We start from the raw sequence: 6,756 nt of genomic DNA, 5'->3' as shown, positions 1-6,756 counted from the left end.
GAGCTCAACGATATAAAGATAGTCGAAAACAGACATCAGACGACAAAGCTATGAAGTTTTAACGCACTTTAACTGGCTAAACCTGTTAAATTATAAATTTAAAGATAAAGTCAAATTAGCCAACAGAGTCTAAACAAAAGCTATAGATCTTGTCAATACATATGTGTGCATATAAAGAACGTAAAAAATAGAGCTTGTATGCGAAAGGTATGAATTTTTTAAGAATGGTTTTTTTTACATGCATCCTGTACCACATGTTAGTAGCAGGCGAAGCCTTGGTGCCTATGCAAGTTCATGACACAAAGGTAAACTTCACAAAGCGAAGCACCCCTGTTTAGCCTATAAATTGAAGGTGAAAATCACTCAATTCCTCACACCTTTCTAACCCATTCTGTCTCAAACACCCCAAAGCCTCCAAGACTTTTCCAAGCACCTCCTAGGTGTTAGTAACAAGTCCCAGAGTTCTAGAAGTCCCTAAGAAGAAGAACTTTCGCCTCAGAAGTTCTATCCATGTATAGCTTGGTACCTCTCTAAACGCCCCTTGTAAGCGAGTTACGCCTACAATACTTTAAGTATGACTTTCGTTTAAGTTCATTATCGTTATTATGAACCTATAAAAAAGATTTATCAGTGATTCCAAGTTGTTATACTGATTGATCTAATAACGGGGATGATGTGAAGGTTGTTATTTAGTGAGGTATTTATAGTAGGATTTCAAACAGTATATGTCATATACCAATCAGACCTTACCTCCGATATAATCCTACCTAATTGTTCCTTACTTGATAGATGTTGAAGTACACTTTGAGCTAATGATGAATCTAGACTAATAATTAGTTGTGATAAATATTAGTCTAAAACTAAGTGATAATAATACTAGGTTTGGTCAAAGGAAAAAAGAATTATTAGAAGCGACGTGTTGCCCGAATTACGATTCCTTACTTTAACAAGTGAGTGCATACCTACTTTCATCTTACACATAGATATGAAGTATTTAATATTAATACATGCTATATGTGATTATTATATGTGTTCCAAATATCTATGATAGATGAATGATTTATACATGTTCTACATGATTTAAACTATATATGTATTCTTATACCTATAAATATATTGGGTAAATATGGGGAGATGAAAGATGATATGGATGATGAGAGATGAAATATCATATAGATGAAGAGAGGTGAAAGATGATGAGAAGCCTTGACGTAAACAATGATCCAATCATCTAGCGGAGTATAGATGATGACCAATGACTATTCAAAACAGTATAGTGGAACGCTATCAAGCTTGGAACCTATAGGTGTTCGTGAACGATGTGTTCACCAAATGTACTCTAAAAACCGTGGTAGCTATGGACTTAGTGCTTTATAAATGAACATTGGTAGATATGGAATTAGTGTCCTATAGATGAATATTGGCAGCTATGTACTTAGTTTATAATAGATGACATCGGCTGCTATGGACTTTGTGCTTGTTAGATAAACCTTGGCAGTGATAGACTTCATGGCTATTCCTTAGGACAATCCATATGAATAAATAAATGAAGAATAAAAAAATCTTAGGGTATATCCTCAAGAATAAAGAAGATAATGGGGATGGAAAATTGAGTTAATTTTTTGATGATTAAACATAATAATTATATTATTGTAGGTTGAAAACCCTATATACTCATCATGTTTTCCATCATGACCCACTCAGTTTATTTGTATCACAGGTATCGATACGAAGATACATTACACTGAGAAATTTAATGAGATATAAATCAGTAGTGTGAATGAATGTAAGGTCTGTTGATGCTTATATTTATGTATTGACAATGACATCCCAATGTTTTAACATAAAAAAATACATTTCTTCGGAAATTCTTTGATAATATCTTTATCATCTTTTCTGGGAACAAATTTTGAAATATTATTCTTTAAATTGGGTACTCTGATTTTTTAAATAACCATAAATAAAATTTTTAAAATGACTGTGAATTTGGGGATGTCACAGCAACAAACAATAGTCATTTTGTGGTCATCCATGCAAGACAGAACATCTCTAAACCTATTCAAAAAACTGAATCTTTAGATAGACATTAGATCTCTCCACTTTACTTTCAAGCCTTTTGAGATCCAAACGTTTAAAGATATCGAAGATGAATTTATTACACTTATACCCAATGGTAGTTAGGTTCTTATGCCTAACTAGGACATCAACTATATTTGGGTCCTTAGTTTGGTACAAAGCATGTCTGGTTGCAAATAGTTGCATCCAATGTCATGTTATTGATTGTGATGAGTTGTTTAGTCTGGTTGTCAAATCGACCACCATTCAGACTATTCTTAGCCTTTCTTTCTCTCATTACTGGTCCATTCATGAATTAGATGTCAATAATATCTTTTGTTCACCGCCATCTTCAAAAGACTATCTAGATGCATCAACTACCTAGATTTCAAGATCAACATCATCCATATCATGTATGTTTGCTTTAAATGTCCTTATATGGCATCAAGCATGCACCCCAACATTTGTTCCATATATTTTCTCAGTTAATTACCCAATATGGTTTTGTTCGTAAATGTTTGGATTCTTCTTTGTTTAAATATAATCGTGGGTGCTTATACAACCTAGCTCTTATCATATGTTGATAATATTGTTTTACTGCCTTATCTACTGGTCTCGTTCAACAGTTTATCACTACACATCGTTCAGAGTTTTCTATTACAAATTTGGGCTCTATGAACTACATGTTTGGTATTTTTATTAATGATCATTAACACAATATGTTTCTATCTCAACAGAAATATGCCAGTAAGATTCTTTAGAGTACTAATATGTTTAACTGCAAACCAGCTCGCGCATTGGATGACACCCTATTAAAATTTGGTGGCATACATCCTTCGATAGCTGAATTGGACCTATATATGATTCTCGCATGTGCCCTACTACATTTGACCTTCATAAGACTAGATATTACACATGATGTACATCAGGTGTATCTATACGTGTATGACCCCAAAGAGCCTGATTCTTAGCTCTCAAACACATTCTTCGATAATTACAAGATACCTAGACCAAGACTTACAATTGTCCGTCTCTCCCTTTCGTGGTATTATCACATATTTTGATGTTTATTAATCTGGGTCCCAGAACACATGTCGCTTCACATATGGTTACCGTTGGGTTTTCTATGCACCAAATGTACGTAAACTAGGTAGGAAAAAACTCAAATTATGATATACCTTAGTGTACATGTACCCTAGGATCTATGGCTTTATACTAATTATAGCTACCTAATGAAACATAAAAAAAAATAAAAAAAATAAAAAAAATAAAAACATACCTCTGATGTAGCCTTTGATCTCCATTATTGATATATTAATCTTGTCCTCCATGAAGTTTCTTGGATGAGAAGATCCAAACTAGAATCCCTCTAATGGTATCACACCCAATGACACCAGAGATTGGAATAAAAATAACTACGAGAAGGGTCAATTTAAAAAACCCTAATAGGGTTATAAATCTTCCCTACGGGAGGAGGAAGAAGAGTTGATGAAGCATCAAGCCAAGGTGTAAGGAAGAATGAAATCCCTAAGGCCATATTTATAACCTTGGATGCGTTCCTAGGTTTTGTACTCATTCCCATGTAGAACAAGGATCCAACCACGAAATTCACGCCCCTTCCCATGTGGGATGGAGTGATTTTCATCCAACCCTAATTCCATAAAGGTTCTAGAATATTCCTGATCAACCAATTATTGATAATTTAATATTCAACCCTTTATTTAACTAAACTGTTAATTAACTCTCAAAATATATTTCTAATTAGTTTCTAATTAATTACTAACCATAATAATTAATAAACAAATTTCACTATATTTATTCTCCGCAATTTGGGTCTTGAGGGAGATCTAAAAGGACCCTATAATTATTAGAAATATTATCAATAGTTAATGACCTTGGACACTCTTCAACAGTCTCGCATTTGGATAAATCATCAACTATACATGGTCCAATACTTCTCCAATAGTTAACAGAGAGTTAGCCATCTAATGCAACTACCAAATTCTTCAGCTAATCTTGATTCACTCCTTAGATAAGTGATCAACTATCCATTTAGTCTAGATATCAATATGAACTTGAAACATGTTAAATGGTCAATCTCATAATTTAAGATTATGTTTCCCGATATAGATTTGTGACGACTGCATCTGACTACTAAACTAAACACAACAATTTTAATCAGGGCTCGACCAAGCACTTTAGATTTCAGCACCAAATCATTGAGGGGTCTATAGATATCGCTTCTCTTGTCAAGGCAGAAGAGACAAATATACATCAACTATAGAGTTATTTTCTACTTCATCATGTCACATATCAACATACCCTTGATAACTACAAGTTATGGATAGCGTTGGAGTATAACAATACATAACATAATCATATAGAAAAATCCCACATGTATCTAGGGTTGAAGAATAGAAGATATTATCATCCTAGAATAACTCGTGACTGTATGCATGAAGTATTCTCTAAGTGCAGGTTGGTCCAATACTTAAATCTCTATTAAGTACTCATGAGTGTTAGCATAATCTCTATGCTATCTCCAATCAGTATTGACAATCCACCAATACTCATGACTGTCTTGAATTGCTACCTACTTCCAAGAGTATGACCGACTGTGGACGTTTGAGTAAATTAATACTCGGGAAGTGGGTTCTAACATGCAAAAGTTGAACACTGTGATAAGCTAAATGAAATTATTGATCTCCATTATATATAAAGATCTTCACTTAATAATTGCAAAATCAAATTAACATTTGTACTGCTTTAAGTTCTCAAGTATAAAACAAACTAAACTAAGATTGTTTAAGCCAATTCATTTCCATTTCTACTTTGTTTCATTGTCAGACTTGGTTAGTAGAATTTGTAGAAGAAATTCAATCAAGTAATGAAATGAAATCAGAGTTGTAAAGAATTATGAACACCTAGACTAAATATAATCTTGTTTCATCTCATTTATGCTTTCCGAATACAGAGAGAGTTTAGACAGAATACAAGAAGAAATAGTTCTACCTATCTCTAAGTCTCAACCCCTACTTACAGGAGAAATAGAAAGCATTTAAAAAACACAAAGGACCATTACAATACAGATTCGAAACTCAAGTTCCTTTGTAAATAGATAACTAACATTTAAAACTACTCAAATACTGTCGACACATTACAACACACTTTGACATCTACAATATCCCCCATTGTAATCAGTGTTGAAATCAGGTTGTGAAGAGTTGAGTAGCTTGGTGTAACACTCTTCTTTTCTCAGAGTACTAGTTGATTATTTTCTGAATTTAAGCTTTCTTCTAATCACTATTCTTAGCACAATTATTCATTCGAATAAACAAATTTGTGTAATGCAAAGAAGTGAATATTTGAATTTCGTTTAGTTGAAACAAAAACTTTGTCGATGTACCCTTATTATTCTTTCCCAATAACACAATCCCCAAGGGCTTCAAACATATCTTCCCATTTCGTAATCTTTATGAAAAGACTAATTTTTTGTAATCAATTTGGGAACAAACACTTTCTTTCTTAACGTTGTAGCCAGAACAATAGCAGTTCTGGCCAGGGATCCATAGTAACCATCAATGAATACCCTTAAGTGTTTGAAACGTATAATGAAATCTTCCTTGTTAACTTTTTGCATCTTCGAATTTTCAATTGACTTCAAGAGCTTCGCAAAAACTAAAAGATCATATAGGTTCAATAATGGGAAATCAGCAACTGAGAAGTCAAAGACCATATTTTTTGCTCTTACTGCAACATATTTGTAATTTTGCATCATTCCTTTGAATAATACATCCTTGGTAAATGTTAGGCATGTCAAACCCAACAAAGAAAGGGGTGTGATATACTTTAAAATACTCCCACTATATTGCGCTAACATGTAGTACAAGGCAAGTAGGGTCGATCCACAGAGACATGGGAGAATCGGTCCAATACGCTTTTGCGCAAGGTACTTGTTCACAAAAGATTAAAGAGGGGGGATTTGAATGCAATGATTAAACAAACAAATTAAAAACACAAGTAGTCAGCTAAATGAGTGAATTAAATTCAAATTTTGTAAGGAATACAACTTCATGTATGACAACTTAGAGATGTGACTCAAAGATGACACAATATTCATTCAGTTCTATCTAAGTTGGTACTTGAAAGTGTTAATATGTTGTAACACTTTCCATTGACCACATTAATTAACCAAAATAAGCTCTTTGATTAACCCTAACCTTACTAATCTAAACAAGCTCTTAGAATTAGATTAAAAGATTGCATGAAGCTTTATGTGAATCTTCCCAACAACACCCAATACTCCTCACGAGCTCGTGGGTGTGAAAGTGTGTGAATAGGATTCACACTAAATTCATTCAATATAGATCAATTTAATTCTTGTTACTTGTTCAATTTCACAAAACAATTACGTATATTGTAAAAGAGATAACTTGAATGACCTAACCCTAATTTAAATGGCCAATAAGAATCACAATTTGAATAAAACATTCGATTAAATCATGAAATTGGAGAAACTAGGGTTCTAGCCATACATGGCTAGAACAAGATCACAAGAATAAAAGATGGAATTAAAGTGCAATTACAACTGACAAATACTAGAAATAATGTTTCCAAATGATTATTGGTCAAACCCTTGCAAAAACCTTCGAAATCCCCTCTCAAAATGTTCTCTGATATGTTGTGTGTCTGTAAAAATGG

Source organism: Lactuca saligna, chromosome 3 (assembly GCF_052625555.1).
Source record: "Lactuca saligna cultivar CGN05327 chromosome 3, ASM5262555v1, whole genome shotgun sequence".
NCBI classification, from domain to species: domain Eukaryota; kingdom Viridiplantae; phylum Streptophyta; class Magnoliopsida; order Asterales; family Asteraceae; genus Lactuca; species Lactuca saligna.
The sequence above is the reverse complement of the archived record's forward strand: the minus strand, read 5'-3'. Positions refer to the sequence as shown.